The sequence below is a fragment of the Mobula hypostoma genome, chromosome 19 (assembly GCF_963921235.1).
Source record: "Mobula hypostoma chromosome 19, sMobHyp1.1, whole genome shotgun sequence".
NCBI lineage: Eukaryota > Metazoa > Chordata > Chondrichthyes > Myliobatiformes > Myliobatidae > Mobula > Mobula hypostoma.
This window is the reverse complement of record NC_086115.1, coordinates 17,295,061-17,313,396: the sequence shown is the minus strand read 5'-3', so window position 1 is coordinate 17,313,396 and position 18,336 is coordinate 17,295,061. Positions and strand designations below refer to the sequence as shown.

General features: G+C 47.3%; 1 long non-coding RNA gene across 1 annotated transcript; it reads left to right on the top strand.

Moving 5' to 3' along the window:
* The first annotated feature begins 537 nt into the window (after positions 1-537).
* On the top strand, positions 538-14,471 carry LOC134358679 (uncharacterized). Its single transcript, XR_010020920.1, has 3 exons — positions 538-599; positions 8,180-8,291; positions 11,269-14,471. It is a non-coding gene; the product is annotated as an uncharacterized LOC134358679 (long non-coding RNA).
* The last annotated feature ends 3,865 nt before the right edge of the window (positions 14,472-18,336 follow it).

Here is an 18,336-nt window from a genome sequence, read left to right as displayed (position 1 = left end):
ACCAGGTTGCAACGAGTCCCCTTGCTCACAAAGTAAACTGTTCGATTCCCCCGCTGTCTGTAAGGAGTTTGTACGTTCTCCCCGTGACCGCGAGGTTTCCTCCTGGTGCTCTTGGTTTCCTCCCACATTCCAAAGCCGTCTCGTTAGAGTTAGCAAATCATAATCACAGGAGATTCTGCAGATGCTGGAAATCCAGAGCATTGCGCGCGCGCGCGCGCACACACACACACACACACACACACACACACACACACACACACACACACAGCTGGTGGAAATCGGGAGGGCCGACAGCATCTATGGAGGGCAATAAACAGTCGACGTTTCGGGCCGAGACCCCTCGCCATGACTCAGTTAGGGTTAGTGAATTCCGAACAGGCTACGCTGGTGCTGGAAGCATGGAAACACTGCGGCTGCCCAGCCCAGTCCTCGCTGATTTGATTTGACGCAAAACGACGCATTTCGCTATGTTTCGATGTATATGTGGCAAATAACCCTTTAAGTAGTGTACGTAGTTATAATGAGCACAGCGACTAGAGCGAAGCTCGGGAGCGGTGGACAACATAGAAGTGCAAACTGGAGTAACGGGAAAAGAAATGGTAAAGTGACGATACCGGGCTGGCGGACGTGGTTGTAAGGAATGGAGTTAGTTCACAGGTACAAGACACAAAATGCTTGAGGAACTCAGCAGGTTAGACACGAAGGTCCTGATTAAAGATGTCCGTCCGAAACGTCGACCGTTTATTCCCCTCCGTAGATACTGCCTGATCTGCTGAATTGCTCCAGCATTTTGCGTGCGTGTCTCAAGATTTCCAGCATCTGCAGAATCTCTCGTGTTTGCAAGTGTTTGAATTGGTCTGAGGAGCCGAGTAAATTCCCCGTTCATCAGGAGACGGTTACGTACCTGGTGGCTTCAATCTGATTTTATCTAGACGGATAAAATATCACCGATTCACTGCTGGTGTCAGTTCACACCCGCCCTGTCCCCGACGGCACTTCTTCACGAAGTAGCGACGCCCCACAGTGAATTCTATCAACCCCAAATCCCCCGCTGCAGCCGGAAATACAGCGCGCCCTCTGTTATGACACAGCGCGCTTCGAGCGCCTTGAAGGGTTAATCCAGCCGGAATGGATTGGATGAGTAATGAGACCCAATGCAATCAATCCTTGTTAGGTTCGACAGTTTCATTAAGGGGAATCGTACCTTTTATTTAATTAATCGCATTAAAATCAGAAATCATAGATGATAATTGTCTGTGAATGGTGTCTGTATTACAGCTCAGACACTAAGTACAGAGAGAATGATGGGGCAGACAGCGGGAAAGTGTGTTTGTGTGTGTGTGGGGGGGGGAGGGAGACACCTTACCATCTCTCACCCCAGGTTAGGACACAAAAATACTGCCTCCATCCGCAGCATCCGCAACTCCTTCTGTCGCAGCCTCTATGTCATTATCCCTGTGGTGACCAGCACTCCCCTGAACGTTTCTTTACAAAGAGCGCGTTATCTGCTAGATCAGCTCAGCTTGTCGCTCAGCATTCGTGGGAGGGAGTGAATTGTCCATCTGCCTCGGTACTTCAGCTACCCCCCTCCTCGAACTGATTCAACCACCCCGTCATCTTTCACTCCCCCTCCCCGTCCTCACAATCTACCTCACCATCCGGAACATGTTCCCTTCTTATTATTACCATCAGAGACGAGGCACAGGTGCCTGAACACCAGCGCTCTACGTTTTAGGAACAATTTCTTCCCCTCTGCCGTCAGATTAATGAACGGGCCATGAACCAAGAACACGAGCCCGCTATTTCTCTTTCGCATTATTTATTTCTTTTTATATTGCAACTCTTAGTATTGGGATGTTTTATAATGTACTGCTGCCGCAAAAGAACACATTTCACTCCATGTCAGTGACATTAAACCCGCTCCTGATTCAGGGGATTATGATCTTGCATTTTATCGTTTACCTGCACTGCATTTTCTCCGTAAACGTTACACTTTATTCTGCATTGTCATTGCTTTACCTTGTTCTACATCAACACTGCCTGATGATTTGATCTGTATGAACAATATGCAAAACAAGCTTTTCACTCTGTACACCTGACAATAACAAACCCCCTCCAGTCACCTGGGGCCCGTGTCTCACCACTACCCTCGGACCTCTGTTTAACCACTACCCCCGGGTTTCTGTCTCATCACTATCCTTGGATCCCTGTCTCGCCACTACCCTCGGGCCTCTGTTTAACCACTACCCTCGGGTTTCTGTCTCATCACTATCCTTGGATCCCTGTCTCGCCACTACCCTCGGGCCTCTGTTTAACCACTACCCTCGGGTTTCAGTCTCACCTCTACCCTCGGGTTTCTGTCTCATCACTACCCTCCGATCCCTGTCTCACCAGTACCCTCGGGCCCTCGTTTCACCAGTACCCACAGATCTCTGTCTCACCACTACCCTCGGGCCCCTGTCTCATCACCACCCACAGATCTCTGTCTCATCACTACTCTCGGGCCTCTTCTCACCACCACCCACAGATCTCTGTCTCACCACTACCCTCGGACCTCTGTTTAACCACTACCCTCGGGTTTCAGTCTCACCTCTACCCTCGGCTTCCTGTCTCATCACTACCTTCGGGCCTCTGTCTCACCAGTACCCATCTCTTTACGCCAGCCATCTCCCCTCTCCACTCTCAGTCCTGATGCAGAGATTGAACCCCAAACGCCGACGCTTCCTTTTCCCCAAACCCGCTAAGTTCCTTCAGGAGACTGTTTGTAGCTCCAGATTTCAGTGTCTGTAGTCTCCTCTGTCTCAGTATAGACCCACCCATCGCCCCGCCAGGTGTGGTTCCTGGGGTATTGACCGGCGACCCCCTCCCCGCCCTCGTTGGAGGACACTGGGAAGGCCGGTGGGGACAGGGAGCTGGCGGGTAGTTGCATTCCTGAGAACGGGATCCAGCTCTGAGTTCGAGCTCCTCGCACGATTGTTGGGGCCGGGAGGAGGTTTCCGACGGCCTCATTCGGGTGTACGCGCCGCTGCCACTCTGCGACACCGCGCCCAAATGAGTGAAAAGTGAGATCGTTCCCAAAGAGCGCAGAGTCTCGGCCCGTCCCGGCGCGGAGTGGATAATGTGGTGGCAACTGGCCCACCTGAGTGGTCCCGCTTACCCCGACCCCTTGTACCTCCTGCGCCCACGGGGGCATGTCTGGTGGCTTTTCCTGGTGGGTCGACCCGTTAATTTCTCCCTGAGCATACAGCTGACAGCAGCCCTGTTGGGTGCCCGATATCCATCGACTCGGTCTCTCTCTCTCTCACACACACAGTGCGCGCTCTCGTTTCTTCGTTCCCTTTGACGCTACTCCCTGTCTGTCAATGCCTTCTGAATGTTGATTTTCTGATCCTGTGTCTCAGTTACAGCCTTTGTTTTCTCCCCTCCCCCCATTTCTATCGCATTTACGCCCAGCCTTTGGGTCTCGTTCTGTATCTCTCCCCAGCTCTCCCTACCTAACCCCTCTCTCCATCTTCCACCCTTCTGTCTCTCCGTTCACAATTATCTATCTATCTCTTACTTTCCTCTCGCCTCTCTATTTTTGCCTCTGTCTGTTTGATTACCTCTATGTCTGTCTGTGATTATTGTGACCCGCAGCCGCATCTCTCTCTCTCTCTCGCACACACACACTTTTTCTCTGCCTCTCTCCTCTCTTTCTCGCTCTCTTTTTCTCTGTCTCTGTCACTTTTCTGTCTGTCTGTCTGTCTGTCTGTCTCTCTCTCTCTCTCTCTCTCTCTCTCTAGAGAGGTTTTGCAAAAACATTTAAGAAAGACTCCGCCGCCCACTGGGGATCGTCAAACATTGTCGTTGAGCTGGTCTGGTCAGCACGCCGGGGAATGAAAAGAACTGGAAATGGGCGCGAAACTGCTGTCCTCTGGGGAATGTGAAACCGCACCAAAGTTCAATAACAAATCCAAACTAAACGAGAAGCCCCCGCGCCGGTAGCCGGTACAATCCGTGGAGGACGGAGGCGCATCTAACGGAACGAAATCTCTTTGGTTGGAATGAGATACTGAGACGGAAAGGTTCACATTTCGAATCAGTAGGTGTTACACAAACCCCACGTCCGCTCCAGTGGCAAAATGTACACAGGCGGGACATTGGGATCAATAACTACCCGCACTACCTGCCAAATACACGGGTAGAAACATATCGGGAAACTAAATCGAATTGTGAGGTAAATTCCATACACCGCACAGATATTACATGATTTGAATATAATGTGCAAGAGAAGTATTTAATGCGTCAATTTGAAAATACTCTTTTAAATACCGTGTACACATCGTAGGCAGTGGTTATTGGTCAGCATGGACTACATATGCTGACATTACCGAAGTATGAACTCCTGTTTTTCACTATGGAGGGTCAGTTTACCCCGGGGCAGCAGCCGATGTTCAGAGATTCCAGTTAATTCCGCCTGTTTCGGGACTGATCGGTTCGCTTCAGCGACCAGTAATTTCTCAGTCCTTTCACAGTTTATAAGAGCAACGAAAACTCCAGTCACCTTCTGAACGACGGAAACTCGGCCTAACGTGTGGACGTACACAGAAACAGCCAAGCGCGCAGTTACAAACCTTCCGAGGCACACATTCGCGTTCACCCCCTCTTTGGGCGCCGCGATTAGCGCGACGCTGTTACAGCTCGGGGCGTGGCAGAGTTCGGAATTCAATTCCCGGGCCATCTCTAACGAGTTTGTATGTAATCCACGTGTACGTGAACCGCGTGGTTTTCCTCCGGGGTGCTTCGGTTTCTTCCCATAGTCCAAAGATGACAAGGTTTAAGTACTAATTACAAGGTTAATTAGCCATTGTAAGTTGTCCTGTGATCGGGCGGCGCGGCTCGTTGGGCTGAAAGGGTCTGTTCTACACCGTATATCTAAATAAATAAACAAATATCCGTAAACACGCTCCCAGTTACATTTACACATTCACTCGCGGCCTGGCATTCGGCCCGTTGTGTGCTACAGAATGATATCTCCCCTCCATTCATACACTCTTTACGATTTTGTCATTACGATTACCCCTTCTATAATATTAATGCAGCATTACAATCAATAATGTTTTTGCTGTTGTTCACATTACATTGTCCAGGAACAATTGCCCAATTCCCCATTTTCCCCGTGGTGCTGGGTCTGGAGCTTTGCTCCCTTCTACTCTCCTTTCACTCCGCTCCCATCACACCTCCCCTCTGGAGTTTAGCCCTCCTCCCCCTGATCTCCCTTCTGCTGTTCGCCTCGGCCCTCTGTGAGAGCGTGCTCCACTCCCCGCTCCTCAGACACCCCTTTTGATTAATGAGTGATTGCCTAATAGAAACATAGAAACATAGAAAATAGGTGCAGGAGTAGGCCATTCGGCCCTTCGAGCCTGCACCGCCATTTATTATGATCATGGCTGATCATCCAACTCAGAACCCCGCCCAGCCTTCCCTCCATACCCCCTGACCCCCGTAGCCACAAGGGCCATATCTAACTCCCTCTTAAATATAGCCAATGAACTGGCCTCAACTGTTTCCTGTGGCAGAGAATTCCACAGATTCACCACTCTCTGTGTGAAGAAGTTTTTCCCAATCTCGGTCCTAAAAGGCTTCCCCTCTATCCTCAAACTGTGGCCCCTCGTTCTGGACTTCCCCAACATCGGGAACAATCTTCCTGCATCTAGCCTGTCCAATCCCTTTAGGATCTTATACGTTTCAATCTGATCCCCCCTCAATCTTCTAAATTCCAACGAGTACAAGACCAGTTCATCCAGTCTTTCTTCATATGAAAGTCCTGCCATCCCAGGAATCAATCTGGTGAACCTTCTTTGTACTCCCTCTATGTCAAGGATGTCTTTCCTCAGATTAGGGGACCAAAACTGCACACAATACTCCAGGTGTGGTCTCACCAAGGCCTTGTACAACTGCAGTAGTACCTCCCTGCTCCTGTACTCGAATCCTCTCGTTATAAATGCCAGCATACCATTCGCCTTTTTCACCACCTGCTGTACCTGCATGCCCACTTTCAATGACTGGTGTATAATGACACCCAGGTCTCATTGCACCTCCCTTTTCTTAATCGGCCACCATTCAGATAATAATCTGTTTTCCTATTTTTGCCACCAAAGTGGATAACTTCACATTTATCCACATTAAATTGCATCTGCCATGAATTTGCCCACTCACCCAACCTATCCAAGTCACCCTGATCCTCTTAGCATCCTCCTCACAGTTAACACTGCCACCCAGCTTCGTCTCATCTTAACCATATAACCATATAACAATTACAGCACAGAAACAGGCCATCTCTGCCCTTCTAGTCCGTGCCGAACTCTTACTCTCACCTAGTCCCACCGACCTGCACTCAGCCCATAACCCTCCAATCCTTTCCTGTCCATATAGCTGTCCAATTTAACTTTAAACGACAACATCAAACCTGCCTCAACCACTTCTGCTGGAAGCTCGTTCCACATAGCTACCACTCTCTGAGTAAAGAAGTTCCACCTCATGTTACCCCTAATCTTTTGCCATTAACTCTCAACTCATGTCCTCTTGTTTGAATCTCCCCCAGTCTCAATGGAAAAAGCCTATCCACGTCAACTCTATCTATCCCCCTCATAATTTTGAATACCTCTATCAAGTCCCCCCTCAACCTTCTACGTTACAAAGAATAAAGACCCAACTTGTTCAACCTTTCTCTGTAACTTAGATGATGAAACCCAGGTAACATACTAGTAAATCTTCTCTGTACTCTCTCTATTTTGTTGACATCTTTCCTATAAATATTGGTAGGATCATCCTGTCCACATTCACCCAACGAGACCTGGCATAACCTGAAATTCTTCATCAGACCCCCGAAACCGTCCCTCCTTCCCTCGCACTGTCCTTGACCCTGTGCCCACCCTTGTCAATCCGCCCTTCAGTCTTATCCAACGCATCTGTTCGAGGGCAGAGCTCCAACAGTGGGTGAAGCAAGGGCCAGTTTGATTTACCCACACATAACCCACAGGAACGGGCCCTTCACCTACAATGTCTGCCGCCTACATGATTCCTAAATCTTTTCTGCCCGTACACAATCGTTATCCCTCAATTCCCTGCATATTTGTGTGTCTAACAGCTGTTTATAGTGAGAGGATTCGAGTACAGGAGCAGGGAGGTACTACTGCAGTTGTACAAGGCCTTGGTGAGACCACACCTGGAGTATTGTGTGCAGTTTTGGTCCCCTAATCTGAGGAAAGACATCCTTGACATAGAGGGAGTACAAAGAAGGTTCACCAGATTGATTCCTGGGATGGCAGGACTTTCATATGAAGAAAGACTGGATGAACTGGTCTTGTACTCGTTGGAATTTAGAAGATTGAGGGGGGATCAGATTGAAACGTATAAGATCCTAAAGGGATTGGACAGGCTAGATGCAGGAAGATTGTTCCCGATGTTGGGGAAGTCCAGAACGAGGGGCCACAGTTTGAGGATAGAGGGGAAGCCTTTTAGGACCGAGATTGGGAAAAACTTCTTCACACAGAGAGTGGTGAATCTGTGGAATTCTCTGCCACAGGAAACAGTTGAGGCCAGTTCATTGGCTATATTTAAGAGGGAGTTAGATATGGCCCTTGTGGCTACGGGGGTCAGGGGGTATGGAGGGAAGGCTGGGGCGGGGTTCTGAGTTGGATGATCAGCCATGATCATAATAAATGGCGGTGCAGGCTCGAAGGGCCGAATGGTCTACTCCTGCACCTATTTTCTATGTTTCTATGTTTCTATCGTGCCTGCTTCTACCAGCACCCCTAAAAGCTTGTTCCACTCTGTATGTAAAACCGTTCCCCGTACATCTCTTTCTAACCCCCTCCCCAACAAAAATCCATGCTACTATTTTACATTCTATTTGATAAAAATATTCGATCTGTCTATCCTGTCTATGCCTGTCATAACTTCAATCCCAGCCTCGGACACTTCAGAGAAAACAAGCCGTTTGTCCGACCTTTCCTTACAGCAGATGCCCTCTAATCCTGGTGAGCCTCTTCTGCACCTTCTCCAAAGCCTCAACATCCTGCTGTATTAGGCGACCAGAATCTCACACAGTACTCCAAGTCTATGGAATGGAAATACTGTATAACTTTCTTGTGAATTGTCTGGGTCCGAAACATCGACTGTGTATTTCTTTCCATAGATGCTGAGTTCCTCCATGATTGTCTGTGCTTTATTCTGGATTTCCAGCATCTAGAGAATCCCCTGTACATAAAACTTTCCTACTCTTTTGCTGAATGCCCCGACCATTGAAGGTAAGCACTTCATACGCCTTCTACACCTCCTAGTTAACTTGTGGGTCACTTATAAGGAACAATGGACTTGGGTCCCAATTTTCTTCGTAGATCAGTGTTGATAGAGGTCCTGCCGTTAACATACCTCCATACTCCTCCCAAAGTGCAACACCTCACACTGGCCCGGACTAAATCCCGTTTGATATTTCTCCGCCCATGTTTGTATACTTTGACAGCCATCTACGCTGACCACAATTTTACCAATCGCTTCTTTCCAGTTATACTCTCTGGCTATCCATCCCATAGGATGATGATGGTTCCTTTCAGTCAGTTAGTGGGTTGATACCCCACTCCTCAGAAAGGAACAGCGTGTGCGTGAGTGGATTTTAGGTGAGTAAGGGGTTGTACAGGTCCAGACCCACCCTCTCGACATCCCTTCCCGGATCCAGCGGCATGGTGGGGTCCAGGACGGCTGGGGGAAGTTCTGTTGCAGTGGATGGCCAGACCAGGCTTCGATGGAAGGGATGTCCTTTCCACGCTTCACGGCCCGTGTTTGCTAGATGGCCGTTGACTCGAGAGGGTTCGTCCGCCCTTTGACAGGTCTTGTCTTTCGTCCTGCAGGGTGTCTAGCCACCCTCCTCACCAGGCAAGCCTGGTGGGGGAGCCGGTTTAGTCACCGACCACCTGACCATGCGACAGGTAGGACTGGGTTACATGTTACCAGTAGCACTCAGACCAGTGAGCTGACAAGGTCCAGTTATACACCTCTTCATTAGTTAACACAAATCATTATTAGACAAGTCCAGTATTTATTATTTTCATTCCGAACTGCCTGCCCACCTCCCCCTTCCCCCACGAGAGAGATTGTGATCCAGGTTCTGGATTTGAGTTCAAAGAATGGGGCTGGGAGCCAGAGCATCAATTTAGAATTCGGGAATGGGGCTGAGAGTCAGAGAATGGGGTTGAGATTCAAGGAATGGGGCTGGAATTTAGGGCATGGATTTGGGATTCAGGGATGAAGTGGAATTGAGGGCCTGGATTTGGGATTCAGGAATGAAGTGGACTGCGGGTCTGGACTTGGGATTCAGGAATGAAGTGGACTGCTGGTCTGGATTTGGGATTCAGGAATGAGGTGGACTGCGGGTCTGGATTTGGGATTCAGGGATGGGTACAATCCTCAACATTAAGGCGAGGACGCGGCCTCCACCCCAGTCGGGACTCAGCTGCCTTGCCCCGCTCTGTTCCTGTGCGAGAACGTCTCACCGGAGGGAGCGAGCCGCGGATTTGTCACGGGCCGTTCTCGTTATCTGCTCCTTACCCGATCAATGGTCGTAACTCAAAGAACAATTTACCACCATAAACCGGTGTCAGATATAAATTCGTTCCATCTCAAAGTGCATAAAGTGCATTAATCTACATTATATAAATATTTTACACACTCTTCTCTCTTATTCAGATTTATTCTGTATATAAATCTACTTTAATCCAAAATAATTTTTTGCGCTAATCTGTTATAACAAAATCTATTGCGGTAAATCTATATGTCAGTAGATCACAATCTATCATCCATAAATCTATTTTGTAGAAACATCGGTATTTAGTAAAAAATACTGTTATCCAAATAATTTCCAGATTATGATGTAAATTATTGTGTATCTCAATTACATTATTCGATTAGCTTTAATTATACATGTGGTTTGATTATCTATTATAACAATATACGTTAGGATTGTTTACCTTTTATATTTTCACGTCTAATTTATATATCTCGATTATATGCACTTTTATTATAAATAAATATAAATGTGAAAGCTTATAGCAATTAAATGAAACTGTTTTAAATTCATAATGTAAATAAATCTTCTTAAGATACGAAGTATTATCCTCCCTCAATGCAATTCTACGATATTTAGATCTCAAAGTGGATATGAATGTGTATAATGTATAAATGTCTATTTTATATAAAACCCGATTGTCCCTGTCTTTAGATCGAGGGGTTACTTTGCAACAAAAAGTGGGGCTCAGTCTGAGACAAAGCGCGTTCACACCAGTGCACGCTCTGCGTGTTAATTACATCGACTCCGGCTGCAGAGTCGCCGCTTGTGAACCCGTGCGGCGCGGCTGATATGTAGGACAGAAAGCCCTCAGGGCAGCGAGACGCCAGTTTGAAGGTTACACTGTTTCAGAGGGGAGGTGGACCCGGTGGAGTTTATGGCATTATGCGGGTGTGTGGGGAAGGAGGGGCGATGGAGGCGTGTAGTTCTCGAAGTTGCGGACGGGTGCCGGGAAACGCTGGCGTGGGTTGGACATTAACTAATTCAGAGGTGACCCCCCCCCCCACTTCCGATACGGTCGACGCCCGGGCTGAGCGCGGACAATCGGTAGCGCACCACCGCGTAACGAGAGGCAGGAGACGGAACTCTGACACACCACCGGCTCCTTGCGTTCCCGAGGCCGTTACGCTTCTGGTAACGGTGAAATTGCGAGCTATGACTTGTGCAAGGGGGCAAACCTCAACCGGCACGGGGGCGGGGTCGCTGCTAGGGTCTGGGAACCAGATTCAGAACCTGCAATCATGGGAGAGGGAGAGAGACCCCCACAGGGAAAAGACAGACCGAGAAGGGAGAGAGCTCCCTGCGACCAGCGAGGTCATTCCGCCCCAAGCCGCACTGTAAATGATCCCGACCCAGCTACACACACCGACTCCTCTCTTAAAGTAGGGAAGGATGGAAGAAGTTTAAACGGGACCCGGTGGGTAAATTCTTCGCATGAAGAGCAGTTGGCACAAACCGTAACAACATTGAAGAGGCATCTAGACTGATGCTTTAGTAAGCAGAACACAGAGGAATATGGAATTAATACCGGCATAGGAGATTGGTGTGGAAGATAGAAACGTAGCCAGCATAGATGGAATGGGCAGTTGTGGAAAGCAATGGGGTAAAAGTTTCAGTGCGAAGACCCTGACCTGAAACGTTAACTCCTTTCTCTCCCTCCACAGATGCAATGCCTGACCCGCCGTGCCTGGTTTTATTTCGGATGTCCCGCATCAGCAGCTGTTTTTGATAGCTCTTATCTCGGGATACAGTGACTGGGGACATCCTCTCTCCCCTGATTGCACTCAGCGCAGCTGCAGGTGGTTCCTCCCCCTCCCCCCTCCCTCCCCGCGCCGCATTTCGCTCCCCACCCTCATCGGCCCTATCCACTCCTTCCCCATTTCTCTGCTCACCGCCCGGCACTTGCCTCTCTGTTCCTCTCTTTCTCTTTCTCTCTAAATCCCACCCTTTACAAATTTCTCTACAACTTCTTTCTTTCTGCCCCTCAAAGCCGACCCCCCCCACACCCCATGGTCCCCTCCTTTCCTCTGTTCTACTGTCCCCACTCCCCGTCTCCCTCCATCCCGATACGCTGGGGCAGCAATCTGCGGGAGGAACTCGGCGGGTCTGGCATCACCTCTGTGTGTGTCAGAGGGGGTGGGAAGAGATGGTCCTGATTTGTCCCGATCCGGTCTCGATCCGAAACGTGCGGACGATCTCTCTCCCCTCTCCCGCCACAGACGCTGCTCGACCCGCTGAGTTTCTCTGGATTGCAGTATGTGCGGTTTCCGGTGGGTTTTTTTTGCGGGGGATTTATTGATCCTTGTAGAGCCGGTCTGATTTTTCCGAGTCCCCGTTTTATGCCCCGGCGCTGCTACCTACCCTCGGCGACCATGCAGAGATACCGTGTGAAACAGGCCCTTCCGGCCCGACGAGCCTCACCGCCCAGCAACCCACCTGTTTAACCCAGGACAATTGACAATGACCAATCAAGCTAATAACCCGCATGCTTTTGGGGGAAACTGGAGCAGCTAGTACAAAACTCCTTACAGAGGACGCTGTGCGTAGCATCTGCGCATTGTTGTGATACCTCTGAAGGCAGCATTTAATACCTGCCTGACATGTACTGCACGCTGTGTCTGTACAAAGGTTTTCATTAATACCAAGGGTAGTACCTGTTCTATCAAAGTCTGTGCAAGCAGAGAGCTGTTCACTCCTGTGGACTCATACGTCTATACGGAATATTGAACAGCCCTTAGGCATATTCCAAATGTGTTGAACATATATTTTTGACATGTCATGCTCACATCACCACCTTTTTACATTATTTCGACATGTGTTATGGGGCTGGAGCCATTCGCCCTATCAGGCCTATGCTGGACACCAATAAATCCCATTCCCTATAATTTCCCCTGTAACCTCTCTCCGCTTTCTGATAACGCACCTCTCTCATCAGATTCTAACACTAGGAGGCAATTTACAGCGGACAATTAACCTATTGACTCGCGCATGTTTGGGATATGGGAGGACGATGTGAGGGCACCCCTCAAGAGGATGAACTCACGGAAGGCATCCAGCCCAGATGGGATACCTGGCCAACTGCTAAAAGCCGATAAACTGGCTGGAGTGTTCACTGAAACCTTTAACCTCTCGCTTCGGCAGTCTGAGGTACCTACCTGCTGCAAGCATGCTTCATGTATGTATACCGGTATTCAAGAAGGACCTGTGACCTACCTCAATGGCTATCGTCCAGTTGCAATTATATCCACAATGATGAACTGTTTTAAGAGGTTGGTGATAAAACATATCAACTCCTGCCTGAAAAGCGACTCAGATCCGCTCCAATTTGCATACCGAAGCAACAGATCTACAGCAACAGGCCCACAGCAGATGCCATCTCATAGGCTCTTCACTCAGCCTTAGAACATCTGGACAGCAAAGATCGGGATGCTCTTTATCGACCACTGGTCAGCATTCAAAACCGTCATCCCCTCAAAACTAATCAATGAGTTCCCAGACCTTGGCTTCATTACCTCCTTGTGCAATTGGATCCTTGATTTGCTCACTTGCAGACCCCAGCGAGTTTGAATTGGCAGCAGTATTGCCTCCATGATCACCACAAGTCTCTGCTCTACTCGCTTTACACTTATGACTGTGTGGCTAAGCACAGTTCCAGCGCCATATTCAAGTTTGCTGACAGCAGCACTGTTGTAGGCTGAATCAAAGTTGGTGATGGATTAGCATATAGGAGGGAGATTGAAAATCTAACTGAGTGGTGCCATAACAATAACCTCTTACTCAATGTTGGCAAGACCAAGAGCTCATTATTGACTCAGGCAAAGGAAACCAGGTATCCATGTGCCAGTCCTCATTGGAGGATCAGGGGTGGAGAGGGTCAACAACTTTTACCTTTCTCAGTCTTAGCTTGGGGGACCTTTCCCAGGACCAACACTTAAATGCAAATAGGAAGAAAATATGCAACACCTCCACTTCCTCAGGAGTTTGTGAAGATTCAGCATGACATCTAAAACATTGACAGACTTCTATAGATGTGTAGTGAGTAGGGAGTATGTTGACGAGCTGTATCACAGCCTGGTATGGAAACACCAATGCCCTTGAATGGAAACTTTGACAAAAAGTAGTGGAAACAGTCCATCACAGGTAAAGCCCTTCCCACCATTGAGCACATCTACATGAAATGCTGTTGCAGGAAAGCAGCATCCATCAACAGGGACCACCACTACTCAGAACATCTTTCTGATGCTGTCATCAGGAAGAAGGTACAGGAGCCTCAGGACTCAGACCACCACGTTCAGAAACAATTACCCCCTCAACCACCAGGCTCATGAACCAAAGGAAATATCTTCAATCACCTTCACTTTCACATTTCACCTTCATTGAAATGTTCCCACAATCAAAGGACTCACTTCCCTGGACTCTGTTAGAGTGGATTTCTTTTGGGTAGATGATTTGTTTACACTTAAATGACTTTGGCCACCAGACTTCTATTTTAACTGTTTGACAAAGGACTGTGGATTGAGTCCACCACAATGGGCTTCCTAAAAGGTGTGAATACCAGATGCTTCTGGTATTTTGACCTGATGCTGTAGTTTCGAAGGCAGTATCACCTACACATTATAAATATTAATTGTCTTCTATGTTAGCACGGGATATGCCAAATAAATGTATGGTAGACTTAACTTACATTCCTAAAGGCTGTGGATACCAACCCAGACATGTTGGTGTCGGGAGGAAAGGATGGTGTGATGCTTCAATAGGAAGCATTGTCTATGCATTGTCTATAACTTTTGAGTAGCGATTGCCTTTGTGTTTAGCATATAAATATTGTGCCCACATTGAGCTAGCAGCCCTTTCTGCGGAAAGCGTCTCCATCCGTATGATGCCTTGTTGTGTCGAATAAAGAAGCTGCTTTGTATCTACCAGTGACTCTGTCTCTCTGGTGATTTCATCCACGCTACAACAGACTCTTCACCTCATGTTCTTGATATTTACTGCTTATTTATTTATTATTATTATTTTTTGTATTTGCACAGTTTGTTGTTTTTTTACACACTGATCGAATGCCCAAGTAGGTATGGTTTTTCATTGATTCTGTTATGGCTACTATTCTATAGATTTATTGAGTATACAAACAAGAAAATGAATCTCAGGGTTGTATATGGTGACATATATGAACTTTGATAATAAATTTACTTTTGAACTTTGAAACTGGAACACCCAGGGGAATCCCACGTAGTCATTGGGATAACATGCAAACTCCACACAGACAGCACTGGAGTTTGGGAATCAGGATTGAACCAAATTCGCTGGACCTATGAATTTCCTGTTCTGTTGAATTCATTGCTGAGCCCTTGCAATGTGCTCATTCAGAGGATGAAGTGTGGTTTCTCAGCCTTACGGTGGGTTTTATGGGAATAAGATGACTTCCTGGCCTTAGACCATAGACCGACATGTTGGAATGGGAATGGGAATGTTTGACCACCAGGAAGTTCTGCTTTTGGCAAATGGAGAGGAGGTGGTTAATGAAGCAGTTCCCCAATTTATGATGGGTCTCACCAATGTAGTGGAAGTTGCATTAGGAGCACCAGAAACAATAGACAACTCCAGGAGATTTGCAGGTGAAATGTTGCCTTAAGTGCAAGGACTGTTTGATGCCCTGAATGGAGGTGAAGGAGGAGGTGAATAGGCAGGTGTAGCACTTAGGCTGCTTGCAAGGATAAGCACCAGGAGGGAGATTAGTGGGGAGGGATGAATGGACAAGGAAATCATGGAGGGAGCGATCCCTGCAGAAAGTGGAGGGGGTAGGTAAAGATGTCTTTCATGGTGGGATCCTTTTGGAGATGGCAGAGGATGATGTGTTGGACTTAGAGGCTCATGGGGTGGTAGGTAACAACAAGAGGAACTCTATCACTGTTAAGGTGGCGGGAAAATGGGATGAGCTGTAGCTACAGTCTACTGGGTTGGAAACAGTACAAGTGAAATGTTGCTGAGGGAATGCTTGGATCACTAGACGGTGGGAAGAGCAGAGGGTGAAAGGTCTGGTGTTACGTGAGGGAGTGATGGTGGGACATAAGTGGTAAACTGGGAAGTTACAGTTGGAATGTTTCCTCCAGAGTGCTGGAGAGGAGGGAAGGCTCTTCTGGAGGTGTCACCGGGATGGGGAAATGTTATGGAGGGTGGGTCGTTGAATGTGGGGTTGTTATGGAAGGTGGGTGGACAGTTACAGAGAACATGGAAGTGAAGAGAAGGGATAATGGTAGAGTGGGGACAGATTTGGGGTGGACAAGGCCCCTGACAAGATTCAAGATTGTTTAATGTCATTGCTAGTACGCAAGTGTAAAGGAAAACAACATCATTGTTACTCCAGCTCTACTGCAGCACAAAAAACACACAATAATATACAGAACACAGTAATAATAAAAACACAATAAATGTAAATACATGAGATAACTTATATATAAGCAACATACATCAAAGTTGCTGGTGAACGCAGCAGGCCAAGCAGCATCTATAGGAAGAGGCGCAGTCGACGTTTCAAGCCGAGACCCTTCGTCAGGACTAACAGTTAGTCCTGAGTTAGTCCTGACGAAGGGTCTCGGCCTGAAACGTCGACTGCGCCTCTTCCTATAGATGCTGCTTGGCCTGCTGCGTTCACCAGCAACTTTGATGTATGTTGCTTGAATTTCCAGCATCTGCAGAATTCCTGTTGTTTAACTTATATATATATTGATTGTATATAGGTGGGAGAAGGAGTAAAAAAACATAGTGCCTGAAGTTTTTGCAGACATGGTCAACAACTTCTAGTTCATCCGCACCGCAGTTTAATGTTCTTCCCTGTGCAAGGTGGCTGGAGTCCGGTCAGAGTCTATGATCTACAGCTGCACTCAAACTGCTGTTCTTCATAGCAGTGGGTTCTTGCTCTTGGACTTCACCAAGTGGCCCAAGTCTCGGGATCACCAGCTGCACCTTCGGGATGTGGCCCTGTGGATGACCCAGTTCCTTGCTGGTGTTGCCAACTGAAGTGTAGCTTGAGATTCTAACATTGAGATTGCTGTTGAAAGGAAGCCCTCAAGTCAGGGAACTCAAATAAGACATAAGACTATAAGATATAGGAGCAGAACTAGATCATTCGGCCCATTTAGTCTGTTCCTTTCATTGTGGCTGATCCAATTTTCCTCTCAACCCTAGTCTCCTGCCTATTCCTGCATCCCTTCATTTCCTATGAAGGCACGAACCAAGATTCTATCACCTTCTGCCTTAAATATACATAAAGACTTGGCCTCCACAGCTGCCTGTCACAAAGAATTCCTCAGATTTACCACTCTCTGGCTAAAAAAATCCTCCTCATCTCCATTCTAAGAGGATGCCCCTCTATTCTGAGGCTGTGTCCTCTGGTCTTAGACTCTCCCACCATAGGAAACATCCTCTCCTCATCCACTCCATCAAGGCCTATCACCATTGAAACATTTGAAATATGTCACCATTCATCCTTCTGAATTCCAATGAGTACAGGCCCAGAGCCATCAAACGCTCTCATATGACAAGCCGTTCAAACCTGGAATCATTTTCATGAACCTGCTTTGAACCCTCTCCAGTTTCAACACATCCTTTCTAAGATAAGGGGCTAAAACTGCTTACAATACTCACTGGTGCTTTATAAAGTCTCAATATTACATCTTAGCTTTTATATTCTAGTCCTCTTGAAATGAATGCTAACATCGCATTTACCTTCCTAACCACAGACTCAACCTGCAAATTAACCTTCAGGGAATCCTGCACAAGGACGCCCAAATCCCTTTGCACCTCAGATTTTTGTATTTTCTCTCCATTTAGAAAATAGTCAACCCTTTCATTTGTTTCACCAATGTGCATGAACCATATACTTTCTAACACTGTATTCCATCTGCCATTTCTTTGCCCATTCTTCTAATCTGTCTTAGTCCTTCTGTGGCCGCTCTACTTCCTCAAATCAACCTGCCCTACACCTTTCTTCATATCGTCTGCAAACTTTGCAAGAAAGCCATCAATTCCATCATCCAAATCACTGACATATAATGAGAATCAGTCCCAACACAGACTCCTGTGGTACACCACTAATCACCGGCAGCTGACTAGAAAAGGCTGTCTTTATTCCCACTCTTTGTCTGCTGCCAATCAGACTCTGCTTTATCCATGCTAGAATCTTTCCTGTAATACTGTGGGCTCGTAGCTTGATAAACAACCTCATGTGTGGCACCTTGTCAAAGGCCTTCTGAAAATCCAAGTACACAACATCAACCAATTCTCCTTTGTCTATACTGCCTGTTATTTCTTCAAAGAATTCCAACAGATTTGTCAGGCAAGAATTTCCCTTGAGGAAACCATGTGACTACGGCCTTTTTTTATCACATGCCTCCAAGTACCCTGAGACCTCATCCTTAGTAATTAACTCCAACACTTTCCCAAATACTGAAGTCAGACTAACTGGCCTATAGTTTCCTTTCTTCTGCCTCTCACCCTTCTTGAAGAGTGGAGTGACATTTGCAATTTTCCAGTCTTCTGGAACCATTCCTGAATCTAGTAATTTTTGAAAGATCATTACTAATGCCTCCACAATCTCTTCAGCCGCCTCTTTCAGAACCCTGCTGTGTACACTATCTGGTCCAGGTGACTTGTTTACCTTCAGACCTTTCAGTTTCCCAAGAACCTTCTCTTTCATACTTTATGTATCTGAAGAAACTTTGGCATCCTCT